At 33.6% G+C, this 14,580-nt stretch overlaps 1 pseudogene; it reads left to right on the top strand.

Annotated features, from left to right (window-relative positions):
* Positions 1-3,152, top strand: LOC125854857 (proline-rich extensin-like protein EPR1; annotated as a pseudogene).
* Positions 3,153-14,580: the final 11,428 nt, after the last annotated feature.

Here is a 14,580-nt window from a genome sequence, read left to right on the forward strand (position 1 = left end):
ATGGCTCAGCATTCCAAATTGTCCTCCATCTTATTGCTTGCATTTATCTACTTTATACATGACCACATGATTACTACTATAACAGCACATCGCATTCTACAAACTCCTACTTTCTCAACACCCACTACCCCAAGTTTCTCAATGCCCACTACCCCCAGTTTCTCCAATTCCCCTAGCCTTTCAAAGCCCGCTACCCCAAGTTTCTCCAATTCCCCCAGTCTTTCAAATCCCAAGACTCCTACTTTCTCAAAATCTGAGACCCCTAGTTTCTCAAAGCACGAGACTCCTAGTTTCTCAAAACCTAAGACCCCTAGTTTCTCAAAGCTCGAAACTCCTAGTTTCTCAAAACCCGAAACTCCTAGTTTCTCAAAGCCTGAGACACCTAGTTTCTCAAATCCCGAAACTCCTAGTTTCTCAAAACCCGAAACTCCTAGTTTCTCAAAACTCGAAACTCCTAGTTTATCAAAACCCGAAACTCCTAGTTTCTCAAAACCTGAGACCCTTACTTTTTCAAAGCCCGAGACCCCTAGTTTCTCAAAACCTGAGACTCTTAGTTTTTCAAAGCCCGAGACCCCTAATTCCCCAAGGCTCGAAACTCCTACTTTCTCAAAACCTGAGCCTCCTACTTTTTCAATGCATGAAACCCCTAGTTTCTTAAAGCTCGAGACCCTTAGTTCCCAAAATCCTGAGACTCCTACTTTCTCAAAGCCCGAGGCCCCTATTTTCTCAAAATCAGAGACCCCTACTTTCTCAAAGCCTGAGACTCCTACTTTTTCAAAGCCCGAAACCCCTAGTTTCTCAATGCCCGAAACCCTTAGTCTCTCAAAGCCCGAGACCCCTAGTTCCCAAAAGCTTGAGACTTCTACTTTTCAAACCCCGAGACTTCTACTTTATCAAAATCGGAGACCCTTAGTTTCTCAAAGCCTGAGACTCCTACTTCTCCGAACCCCAAAACCCCTACTTTCTCAAATCCCGAAACTCCTACTTTCTCAAAGCCTGAGATCTCAAGTTTTTCAAAGCCAAAGACCCCTAGTTTCTCAAAATCTAAGACTCCAACTTTCTCAAAACATGAGACTCCTAGTTCTCCAAAGCCCGAGACTCCTAACTTTCCAAAGATCGAGGCCCCTAGTTTTTCAAAGCCTGAAACCCCTAGTTTCTCTAAACCTGAGACACCAACTTTATCAAATCCTGAGACTCCGAGTTCCTCAAAGTCTGAGACCCCAACTTTCCAAAAGCCTGAAATCCCAAGCTCTTCAAAGCCTGAGACCCCTAGTTTCTCAAAGCCCGAGACCCCTAGCTTCTCCAAGTCTGAAACTCCTAGTTCTTCAAAGCCTGAGATTCCAAGTTCCCCNATCCCAAGTTTTTCAATGCCAAAGACCCCTAGTTTCTCAAAATCTAAGACTCCAACTTTCTCAAAACCTGAGACTCCTAGTTCTCCAAAGCCCGAGACACCTAACTTTCCAAAGATTGAGGCCCCTAGTTTTTCAAAGCCTGGAACCCCTAGTTTCTCTAAACCCGAGACACCAACTTTCTCAAATCCTGAGACTCCGAGTTCCTCAAAGTCTGAGACCCCAACTTTCCAAAAGCCTGAAATCCCAAGTTCTCCAAAGCTCGAGACCCCAAGTTCTTCAAAGCCTGAGACCCCTAGTTTCTCAAAGCCCGAGACCCCTAGCTTCTCCGAGTCTGAAACTCCTAGTTCTTCAAAGCCTGAGATTCCAAGTTCCCCAAAACCTGAGACTCCTAGTTTTTCAAAACCTGAGACTCCAACTTTTTCAAAGCCTGAGACTCCGAGTTCCCCAAAGTCTAAGACCCCTACTTTCTCAAAGCCTGAAATCCCAAATTCTCCAAATCCCGAGACCCCAAGTTCCTCTTAGCCTGTGACCCCTAGCTTTTCAAAACCCAAATATCCTAGCTTCTCAAAGCCCGAGACTCCTAGGTTTTCAAAGCCTGAGACCCCAAGTTTCTCAAGGCCCAAGACTCCAAGTTTATCAAAGCCTGAGACCCCAAGTTCCTCGAAGCCCGAGGCTCCAAGTTCTTAAACGCCCGAGAAGTCAAGTTTCTCAAAACCCGAGACTCCTAGTTTCTCAAAGCCTAAGACTCCAAGTTCTCCAAAGCCCCAGACCCCAAGTTCCCCAAAGCCCGAGACCCCTAGTTCTCCAAATCCTAAGACTCCAAGTTTTCCAAAGCCAGAGACCCCTAGTTTCTCAAAGCCCGAAACTCCTAGTTTCTCAAAGCTCGAGACGCCAAGTTCCTCTAAGCCTAAGACTCCTAATTTCTCAAAACCCGAGACTCCAAGTTCTCTAAATCCCGAAGCTCCTACTTTTTTAAAACCTGAGACCCCAAGTTCTCCAAAGCCTAAGAATCCAAGTTTCTCAACGCCCGAGACTCCTACTTTCTCAAAGGTCGAGATCCCAAGTTCCTCAAAATCTGAGACTCTAAGTTTCTCAAAGCCCGAGACCCCTAGATCTTTTAAGCCTAAGACTCCTAGCTTTTCAAAGCCTGAGACACCAAGTTCGCCAAAGCCCGAAACTCCAAGTTCTCCAAAGTTCAAAACTCCTAGTTCCCCAAAGCCCGAGACTCCAAGTTCCCCAAAGACCGAGAATCCAAGTTCCCCAAAGACCGAAACTCCAAATTTCCCAAAGCCTGAGACCCCAAGTTCCCCAAAGCCCAATACACCTAGTTTCCCAAAGTCTGATACCCCAAGTTTCTCAAAGCCCAAGACCCCAAGTTCTGAGACCCAAAGTTTTCCAAAACTTGAAACTCCTAGTTCCCAAAAGCCCGAGACACCGAATTCCCCAAAGCCTGGGACACCAAGTTCGTCTAAGTCTGAGATCCCAAGTTCTCCAAATTTCGAGACTATTAGTTTCTCAAAACCTGAGACCTCTAATTCCTCAAAACTTGAGATTCCAACAACCCCAGAGCTCGAGACTCGTAGCGTCTCTATGCATGAAAAACCAAGTGTTCCAAAGCGTGAGCTACCAACTACCCCAAAGCCTAAGATCCCAACTTTTACAAAGACTAAATTACCAGTTGTTTCAAATCCTGAGATTCCAAGTGTGATAAAGATAGAAAATCCAAAATTTTCTAAACCAACATTGTCAACTTCTCCATGTGTAACTATGGTGTTATTCATGTGGCATGACTTGTGCTAGCTAACAGACGAATTAGATCGCATATGAATGAGTTGACAATGGGTTGGATGTGAATGGATAAAATATTCGACTCGTCGGTATTTTATGTGAATAAAAATGGGTTATGATGGATGATATTATAATATCCACTTATTATCTACTCATAAATTGTACAAAATTGAAATTAGCTATCAAATAAAGTGAAGCACTTTCTTTCTCTTTAATTTTTTTATTTTGATAAGCCAATTTACATTGCTTTTCACTTTGTTAGATGTTAATTTTTTCTTAGTCAATATATTATATATTAATTATTAATTATATATAGAAGCTATAGTTTCTAACTTTTGGTACGAAGTTTTTTTAGGCTAAAACGGTAGATGCTAAAATTAGAGATCATTGAATTAAACTGCAAAAGGTTACGGTATATATACTTTTATAATTTGGTATTCAGTTACTTTGAAACAAAATAATACGCACATAGTGGCAACCAAAAACTAGAGGGATTTTGAGTTATATATACATATATATTAGGTAATTACCCACATGATGACTTTATTAAGCTTTATTATTAACTAGTGTACTTGAATGCGCTTAGCGCGGTGATAAAAAAACAAAAATAAAAATAAAATTGTCTATTCATATCATTAAGTACTTTAATAAAAGGGAATTGATTTTTACTAATCACACAAATTTCATAGACGAAAATTATGAAAAATATTTAAATCAAATATGAAACGTATAAAAGAAATCAATATATCCAAACTTGCAAAAGTTAAATATTAAAAATAAATTTAATGGGAAAAAAGACTGTAATGTTAAGATTAGTGGATTTTTAATTTGAGATGTGATCATTTTTTCCTCTTTTTTGTGACCCTTTTCTAAATTATAATTTTTAGAATGATTTCTCTACATTTCTGTGAATTTGAGCTGAGATATGATCACTATTTTTTCTTTTTACATGGTTTGCTTCTTAAAAATATTTTTAGTATGATATCTCAACATTTATGCTTCATAATATTCACATTTTTTATCTTTTTGAATGAAATTCTTAAAAATATTTTTAGTATGATATCTCAACATTTATGCTTCATAAGATTCACATTTTTCATCTTTTTAAATAAAATTAGATTTAAAAGACTAAAAGAGGAAAATAAGAAGAAATAGCATAAAACGAAGAAAAGGATAAAATATACCAATATTTTGTTACAATTATTATTTTATGTTGTCTACAAGGTATATACTCTTTAATTGGAGTTACTTAGTTTTTCACATCAATATTTTTTAGTTCCTACTTCTTCCTCTTCTTTGTTAACTTCATTACTATTTATTTTTTAATTTTCATCTGTTCACCAACCCTAAAAAATTTTCAATCAAGATCACTAATAAATAAATAAAAATTTGAAATTAGAAGACACAAGAAGGTAAGAAAAAAATACATTTGAAATTAATTATAAAAAAATAGAACAAAAGAGAGAATTAACTATACAAAAAAGATTGAAAAAAATGATAGGTACAAATTTCCAATTTTTCTAGTTTGCTTGGCCTATATTCAAATAAATATTACGTTCAATATACAATAAATTCCTAAGAATGAAAAGTTATACTTAGTAATTAAGAGGATTAAGAATATAACTTTGAATTTATTTGTAACGTAATTGGAGTAATGAAAGGACAATCAAAATTAAAGTTATTTAAATAATTATTTTTACAATAAGTTCAATAAATAGTAGGAAGAAAAAACAAAAACAAAATATGTCAAAATAAAGAGAGAAAACACCTCACCGTTTTAGTGTCAATAATTATTATATTAGATAGATATATACTTTCAAGAATCAACAGTTTTTTACCAAAAAAATCGACACATCATTTTAGAATAATATTATCTATAGAAAAAAGAATTACATATAACACAATCTTGCAGTACTTCACTATTTAAATATTAGACATATATAATATAACAATTACATACTCATAAAACCCAACAATCACAAAGACATTTACCTCATAATTTGCATAACCTTCTTCTTAGTAGTATATTTATATGCTCATTTGATGAATTTATTGAGATTAATATTTACCGTTTCTTCTTTACTCAACATGTTAATTATCATTTTTAATTTAGCCATTAGTCTCTTTTCATTTATTTAAATTGTCTTTTCATTTGTTCATTATAAAATTTCATAAATAAGATATAATTAGAGTTTTTTATATTTACCGTTTCTTTCTTCTTTACTCAACATGTTAATTATCATCTTTTTTTCTATGAATTAAACTATATTTTTAAAATTAATTCACTTTACATTCCCATGTTCTATTCATTATAATAAATAAAAACTTGATCCACATAACTATAAAATTGTATCTACATACTTTCTTGAGTAGCATATATGGATATGTTAACTCCTTTTTCTACATTTATTTTCAAAAATATCCAGACCTGAAAATCCGGTAAGTTAACTTTACAATAACAACAAAAAACAACAAAAAAATAAAGTTAACTAATCAAGTAAAAACTTTAAAGAATATTTAGTTATGAGTTAAAGAAGAAAGAAGGAACATGTAATCAACATAATATAATTCAATTCTCCAAAAACTATAAAGAAAGGAAGAAAGTAAAAATAATCAGATTCTCTAGAAACTACAAAATAAGCAACAACAAAAAAAAATCTCCAAACACTACAAAGAGAAGCAAAAGAGAAATATCAAATCATTTTTTCTAAAAAAAAAATTCATTATTTGTTTCATCAAGAATCCAAAAGAAGTAATATTAAATGTATAATTGCAATAAAAATGTGATAATTATATTAAACATGCATGTCAAATCATTATCAAACTATCCAAGAATGTCTAACATTAATATTCTCTAGAAACTACAAAGAGAAAAAATCAAATCATTTTTTCTAAAATAATAATAATCTTGATTCGTATGATCAAGAATCCAAAAAAATAATTAAAACATAATTACAATAGAAAAAAGTGATAGTTATATTATGCATGTCAAATTATTTTACCTTATAAAATCAAACTATGCAAGAATGTCTAATATTCTTCATTATAGATCTTTGTCCTGCAAAATCATATCAAGACAAAAAATTAACCAACCAAAGAGACAAAAGATGAAAAATAAGAAAAATGAAAATAAAATAATTATCAGATATGTCTCAAATAGGTTTTTATAAGTGTGCTTTTGAAGAGTTATAAATTTATATATTAAATAATTTGAAGGTTAAGAATATGAAAGGTTTGGAGTTATAAATATTATTAAATTAATTAAGAGGTTTTATGTAATTGAAGATGTATGAATTAAAGAAATGATTTTATAAAATACAATAATTAAAAAAATAGAAAAAAATAAAAAAAAATCACAAAAAATAAATAAATAGGATCCTTGACCATTGAGAGGTGCCACATCACTTCTTTTTTATCTAGCTTTATATATATATAGATTGCTGTGAATTTCAATTTTGAATAGAGACCTTGCAAATTTTTTATTTCCAAAATGTATACAAACAATTAAATACTACTTTTTTAAAAACGGATAATTTTATATTACAATTAAATACAATAATCATTATTAGTCGAAAATGAAAGGGTAGACGTTTATCAAATTAATCAGCTAAATGTTTGGGTTTTGAAAGAAGGCCAATTGAGGTGTCATAATTGGTTGTTACAATGAAAAAGGCAAGGGCTGTTAATTGGGAGAGGATAATTAATGTAGTTACTTTTATCATTAGGTGTTTAATTAGATGGAGAAAATAATTATCTGATAGGAATAATATATAAAAAATATTCAAAAAAGAAAAAGAAAATAGATAAATAGGTTTCTTGGCCTCAGAAAGCGCCACATAGCATGTCTAATATCCAGTTTTATATATATATATATATATATATATATATATATATATATATAGATTCTCAACTAATATCCAAATAATAGAAATAACTTAAAGATCATTTTATTATTTTTAAACATAAATGCAGAAATTCCACATTATCACATATCTCAAAAGGCCAGATGAATGATTGCAAATATCGTACTTTTTGATCAATTTTCTCTTCTAATGCACGTGTGTTTTCTGATGGTAACATTTTTTCCTTTATATAATGTCTTCTCAATATTGCATGATCTATTAAAAAATAATTTAGCAAGTAAATTTATTTCAAATTCATTCTAAAAGTAACAACTAATTATGTTAAAAATTAATGCAATAACTAAAACAACATTATTTGGCAACTCTTCCTTCTTAGTTTTTTTTAATAATTTATAGTAATAGTAACCACTTTCTTCCATCACATTTCAAGAGTATGATTTAAAGGATGAATTATCATATTTTAAAGTGCCGATTGAATATTTTGTTCCATAAATACACCTCAATAGAGTGTTGTACTTGTTAACTGACTGATACCATTTTTTTCAACTCTCTAAAAATATGATAAATCTTTCAAGTGTGAGCGTCCAATTTTCTCAATATCTGAATTTGCAATGTAGTTATATTTTTCTTATGCTATTTCTGTAGATTGTGCTAGTCTTTTTTTCTCATCAGGTGTCAGATATCTATTTTTAGAGATGGATCTAGGATTTATGTTTTGTTGGTTCAATTTTTAAAATTCTTAATATTGAACCTATTTTATTTGTAAATTAAAAGTATGAGTCCAGGGTTATTATTTATTGTGATTTTAGTGATCTTTTTACACATAAAACTTCACAATAAAATTACTAGGTTTAGATGAATCTAGCTTTTCGTGTTATATTTTCCCCTGCCTGCCTTGTCACCCTGCAACTCATGATTTGTGCCACCAAAGGTGACTCCATTTCCGAAGCTCGAATTTAAGAAATTTAATTAAGGATTAATAAATATTTATTCCCCTCCATATCTCTATACACAATGATATATTGATGATCAATATCTTATTGGTTGCTAGTCTTTTTGTCACTATTGTTCCATACAAAGCCTAACTTTGTCTGCAATCAATATAAGTATTGTTTATTTGTTCCAAGTTATAATCAACTTTTTATTTCTTTTAACTGGGACGTCCCAAATGTTATTATATTTTACTAAAATATTATTATTTTGTCGGTAGTTGATTATAACTTTTAAGTATATTCATATAATGTAATGTTTTTTCCATCAAATTAAATAATTAATAATTATTTTAATATTTTTAGTAATGATATAAATATTTAAATCAAGTAAACATCAAGAGCGGTATTCAATCAAACAATGCCTTATAAAATAAGACTGAGGAAGTTTATATGTTGATTTTTAAAGATATTTAGTGAAAAGTGTAATGATTTTAGTTATTACAAGGAGAAATTAACATTGTCATTTTTATCGTGATAGAGTGATATGCATGTCAAGTGTATGGTTAAGATATGATTGGTCTCTCTTATACTCACTTTTTATTTTAATTTTAGTCAAAGAGAAAAGTTAGAAATAAAAAAAGGACATAATTAAAAGACATTGTGATTGACAATTTAAAGGTGATTATTAAATATTTTAACAATTGTTTGCTTCCTTAATAATCTCATATAAGCTAGTAAATCTGAGCATTCTTTTATTCTAGCGATATTCAAGATATTATAATACTGCTATCACTAGAGCCGTCAAAATGGGTTTAGCCCATGGGGCCGGCCCAACCCTACCCGTTATTGGGGTAGGGTTGGGATAAAATTTTTCAAGCCCATTTAAAATTAGGGCTTATAAGCCCGGTCCATATAAGCCCTTGGCCCTTGAGGCTTGATCGGGGTTGGACCGGGTCAGCCCATGGGCCAAAACTTTTTATATAAGAGTAATTTACAATAATTTCAGTAGTATATAATCTAATTATTTGAATACAGGCTATGTTGTAATATTATAAATCTTCATACCCAGATAGTATCTCGAAATATATGGACTCAAAATTGGGTTAATTTGTTCTAGATACACTCTATCCAAGTAGATTCGCATGTATCTAGGATACATATACAAATCTCGCGCCCTCGCCTCCCTCCTATCTTGCTTGTCATTCTCTTATCTCACTCGTATATTCAGTATGCGAGATAGATGCTAATTACACTAGATTTTTTGTTAGTGTTATTGAAACAACATCATTGTTTGTCATATTTGATTTGAAAATCTTCTGATTTTTTTGATGTTATAGAATTATAAGTTTGAAAAGAAAAAAAAATTTAAAAAAAAAAGCATAAGGGCTATCCCGCCCCAGCCCTCGGCCCTTCTAGGGTTGGGTTGAGTTGAGCATTTCCAGGCCCTACCAAATGAAGGGTCGGCCCATCCTAGCCCTTCAAATTCCTTGGCCCTCGAGGCTTGGGCCCGATAGGGCTGGGCCGACCCTTTTTGACAGCTCTAGCTATCACAATACAAATTCTAGATGCTATAATATTGGCAGATAAATAGGACAACTAACACATCAAATATTGAAATCCCCCTTTTACATGCCTTTAAAAACTATATATAGCTAAATGGAAAACAATTGAAATATCAAAAATTTATTTTATTTGCTCTTACCAAATTTTTCTCTAAGCTTCTTGCATCTGCAAAAAAAATGGCTCGGCATTACAACTTGTCCTCCATCTTATTATTNGCCCTTCTAGGGTTGGGTTGAGTTGAGCATTTTCAGGCCCTACCAAATGAAGGGTCGGCCCGCCCTAGCCCTTCAAATTCCTTGGCCCTCGAGGCTTGGGCCCGATGGAGTTGGGCCAACCCTTTTTGACAGCTCTAGCTATCACGTTACAAATTCTAGATGCTATAATATTGTCAGATAAATAGGACAACTAACACATCAAATATTGAAATCCCCCTTTTACATGCCTTTAAAAACTATATATAGCTAAATGGAAAACAATTGAAATATCAAAATTTTATTTTATTTGCTCTTACCACATTTTTCTCAAGCTTCTTGCATCTGCAAAAAATAATGGCTCGGCATTACAACTTGTCCTCCATCTTATTATTTACTTTTATCTACTTTACACATGACCACATGATAACTACTATAACTGCACGTCGCCTTCTTCACACGTAAATTTTTCGTCAAACTTAAATTATTTAACTCTCAAAAAAATGAAAAGTGTCACATAAATTAGGAAAGGAAGTTTTTTTTTTTACGGTTTCATTTTTATGGTTTTTAGGAAAACATAAAATATGATTTAATTTATACCTTTTACTAAAACAATTAAGAACATTCAATCATATCAACCAAATATAGATTTTAATCTAATATATGCAGAACCTTTATCGATGTCGTTCATTAATTATCAATTAACACAAGACCCCAAACTCAATCAACTACAATGTAATAACCCTCCAGGTTATTTTCTCTTTATTGCATCTTTTTCGGTGTTTAGAGAGTTTTTATAGCGACCCCAAGTCATTTATGACTTGTTGAGATTGACAGTTTGGTCACATGGTCATTCGTTTGGTTTTTGTGCATGTTTCAATGTTTTGGAGCTTTTGAAACTTTAATGATTGACTTCGGTCAAAACATTAGGTCGACAACCTCAAAATACAATTATGACGGCCGTGTTAGCTCTTAAACATCGAGTTTGGTTAGAAGAACCTTTGGAGCGAATCCTGAGGCTTTCGAGCTCATTCTGAACTACCTAATGGAATTTGAATTGAAACGGAGGTAATTGGGTGTGGGACCACTTTTCATTGATAAGATCTCGGTTGGAAGTTTCGATGTCTCCTTTGAGTCTGGAATGTCGAATTTAGTGGGGCAGCATAGTTCATTTATGTGCATGAGATTCCGAATGAATCTCAAGCACCCCATCAAGGAATTTGTGAACTTGAGTTCTAGCTGATGCATCAACATCTGGTGCCAGTAAAATCCTTCATCACAATCGCGATGAAACCTCCGCAATTGCGGTGGGGACTGCACCTGACCTCTCGGTTGCGTGGCCTCTAGTCTGCGATCGTGATGGACATTTCATAAGGTTGACCATTTTTTGTAAGCGCAATCGCAAAGTTTGACCTCCACGATCGAGGTGGTCATTTTATCTAGAGGTTTCAATCGCAATGAGTATTTTGACTGGTCTTTTAAATAAAGATAGTCGTGAATCATCTTTTGATTTATATTTCTTGTCCTTAAGGACTGTCCAAGTCTCTTTAATGTCGTTTTTATTTCGTTTCCTTGCAAGTTCTGTTTCCGAGCTTGAATTGTGCACATTTTGGGGCACAAGTGCAATAAGCTAATTAGGATCCATTGACAGAGTGAATTTCAGGATTTCCGATGCGGATTCCACAATTCCATTTTTGACTCAATTTTGAGCCCGTATCTAATTGTTACGAATTTGGTGTCTAAACATATATATTGACGTTGTGATCGTATTATTGGTAGTATAACACCGATCGAAGGTCGTTCGAAAGAGCAAAGCTCTGAAATTGTAAATTTACAGCGCACGCCGTTTACATTGAGGTAGGCTATGACTTACCGGTCTTTAGATTGAGCTTGTAAATGTGAGTTCAGGTAGAATAGCTAGAATTGGGTTGGGTTTGTAGTTGAATCTTGTTTACTTATTAGACTTCATGCCTTAGGCGTGTTTCGGGTATTTTATCGAGTGCTCAAGCATGCCTAGTATTGTTGTGTATTTTTGTCTTGCCTCATAGTTTTTGTATTGTTGTTGTTGTTGTTATTGGTAGCTTGTTATTGGCCTTAGCCTAGGTGTAGGCTAGTGATTGCCTTAGACTTGGGTTTTGAAGCCGATAGGCTTTAGAGATTCTACGACATTGCTTGAGATGGCTTAGCTTTCTGTAGACTGATATAGCAGATAGTGTGATCCTTAGCTAGGCGAACCCTCAGCTCATATGACCGATAAAAAGAGAGGGAAAATTGTAGATGTATAGTTTTCCAACCGTACTGCTACTTTGTCAGTAGTAGCATCAAGGTCCTTAATTGTGAAACGTTTCTCTTTTTGACTTTTTCTTGTTTGTTTACCTTAATAATTTTTAGCAGATTGAGGCTTATTGTGCTATTAAATCTTTGTATTTGACACTAAGTTCATAATAAAAATATCTTATTAGATCTAACTGTTTCATTTGCTCAAGATCTCCATTCTTCAGGTAGAATTTAGTTATCTGGGACAGCTTACAAGGGGTTGTGGAACAACTTTCTTAATACATTGAAATTTTGATACAGCAAAACAATATTGGTCAGTTTTGTTGATTGTTTGCAAGTCCTTGACATACTGACTCTAAATTTTCGCCTTACGTTCAATGGTATTACACTTTTTTTTTCTATCTAATAGCCATACATTTTCAATGGAGCTCTGTTTTTTGAGCATCAGCTGTTTGAGTTGGGTTGAAAGAGAAGTGCTAGCTTTTTCACGGAGCCAAATTTTCTCTTTTACATTCATATGTATGATTTTATGATACGTTTGATAAAATCTCTTATAGGAAATAAGATTCTACATGGTGTGTCCAGCTCCAGGACAGCAGGTGAGTTGACGACACTGAGACAACCTGATTATTAGCTAAGAGAAAGTTCAGTTCATGAATTTTGCATTGAAAATTATGTTTCACTATGTGAAGTCAATGCAGCTACAACTAGAAAAGTTTCACATGTTTTCAGCAGCTTCATTGCTGAAAGTTTACGTGAAAAAAAAACTCAAATGTATTTTGGAGGGATCCAACAGGAAACTATGCAAGATATACTTAATGTACTAGGATTTGAGAAAGGAGACCTACCATTCAAATATTTAGGGGTGCGACTATATATCTTCCAAAAGACTTACAGTAATGCAATGTAAGCCTTCGGTTGAGAAGATAACAGCTCGAGTTACAAACTGGATGGCTAGGGGGATTATCTTATGGAGGAAGACTTCAACTAATTAGAGCTGTTCTATTTGGAGTGCAGGCCTACTGGTCGCAATTATTCCTAATCCCTCAGAAGGTGATTAAAATGATTGAAGCAGTTACCTATGGACAGGGTCACCTGTGATTACAAAAAGAGCACTAGTTGCATGGGAAAAGATTTGTTTGCCAAAAGGAGCTGGTGGTCTCAACGTCATACAAATGAAAGTGTGGAACCAGGCTGCTTTATGTAAACTTTTGTGGGCGCTAAGCCAGAATAAACGGAAGTTATGGATTACCTGAGTTCATACATATTACATAAAGAAGCAAAGATTAGACAACATGAAAATTCCTTGTCCAGCTTCTTGGATGGTTAAGGAAGATTCTTAACATGAGGAAATATTGGGGACAACAAGAGATCAGAGATTGTTCAGACTTCATAAGGGTAAATTTCAGATCACTAGAACTTATAAAAAAACTGAGAGGATGTATCAGTAATATAGTGTGGAGGAACATAACATGTTATAATATGACTGAACCTAAACATATGTTCATACTGGTGGCTGATATTACATGAAATGGTACGAACCAAAGACAAACTACTGCAATGGAGAATGACAGTGGATATATAACAAGTGTGTATTTTGTCCAACTATGCCTGAAACTAATGACCATCTGTTCTTTGAATGTGGAGTCACAAGGGGACTATGGCACAAAGTGCTTAGCTGGATGCAATGGTCCTACAATGGAGCAACATGGCAGGAAGTTTGGAGTTGGGTTGCTAAATAATTGAAGGGGAGAAATGCAGGAAGTTGTTAATAGTAGTAGTAGTATATGAGGAGGAAAATATTGGTCAATGAACTTGTTGAGAACTCTGAGGTCTCAAGTTCAAAACTCAATGGAGACAAAAACACCTACTTGATTCTTCTCATCTACCCTAGCCTTGGTGGATACAGTTATCCTAGCAAGTATCCCGTGAAATTAATCGAGGTGCGCAAAAGCTGCCCACAATCATTTTAAAAAAAAATTATAAGCAATGGTTAGGAAAGATGATAAATGGGACAGGCAGTACTCTAGCATCATATCTTCTGCCATGGATTCTTTATATCAAGAAATGTCATCCTCAAATTACAAAATATGGTATTTTAGGAATTAGCTTAATAATCTAATCCAGGGTTAAAGGAAAAACATTTGTGTAACTTGCATCAACAGCTTAACTTAAATTTCTACTTTTAGCCTAAAATTTTGGTAATTATTTCTTCCAGTGCAAACTGATCATATCCCACAAATTATTTGAAAATCAAGCCATTCCCAGTTAAGAAACCTTTGAAAGACTGAATCTTTCAACTAAAATTTTCTACTTTTAGCCTATCTTTTTGGTAATAAAGTGAAAATAATTATAACGTTCTATATTATGAAAATTATGCATTGCCTTACAGTGCCATGCATTTTATTGTTTTGAAATGTGTATTGTGTCAAGTGAACTAATAATGAGGCAGAATCAGCTAAATCAATTGCTAATATAAGTTTATTTTTTTACTTGAAGGTTCCACAAATTTCAGGATCGTATTTGCAATTTATTTACATACTCGAACAAATAGAAATTTGTGGGGTACTGCAAATTCTTTGCATGTTTCTTTCCTACACTTACAGATACAAAT

Source organism: Solanum stenotomum, chromosome 1, assembly GCF_019186545.1.
Source record: "Solanum stenotomum isolate F172 chromosome 1, ASM1918654v1, whole genome shotgun sequence".
NCBI classification, from domain to species: Eukaryota; Viridiplantae; Streptophyta; class Magnoliopsida; order Solanales; family Solanaceae; genus Solanum; species Solanum stenotomum.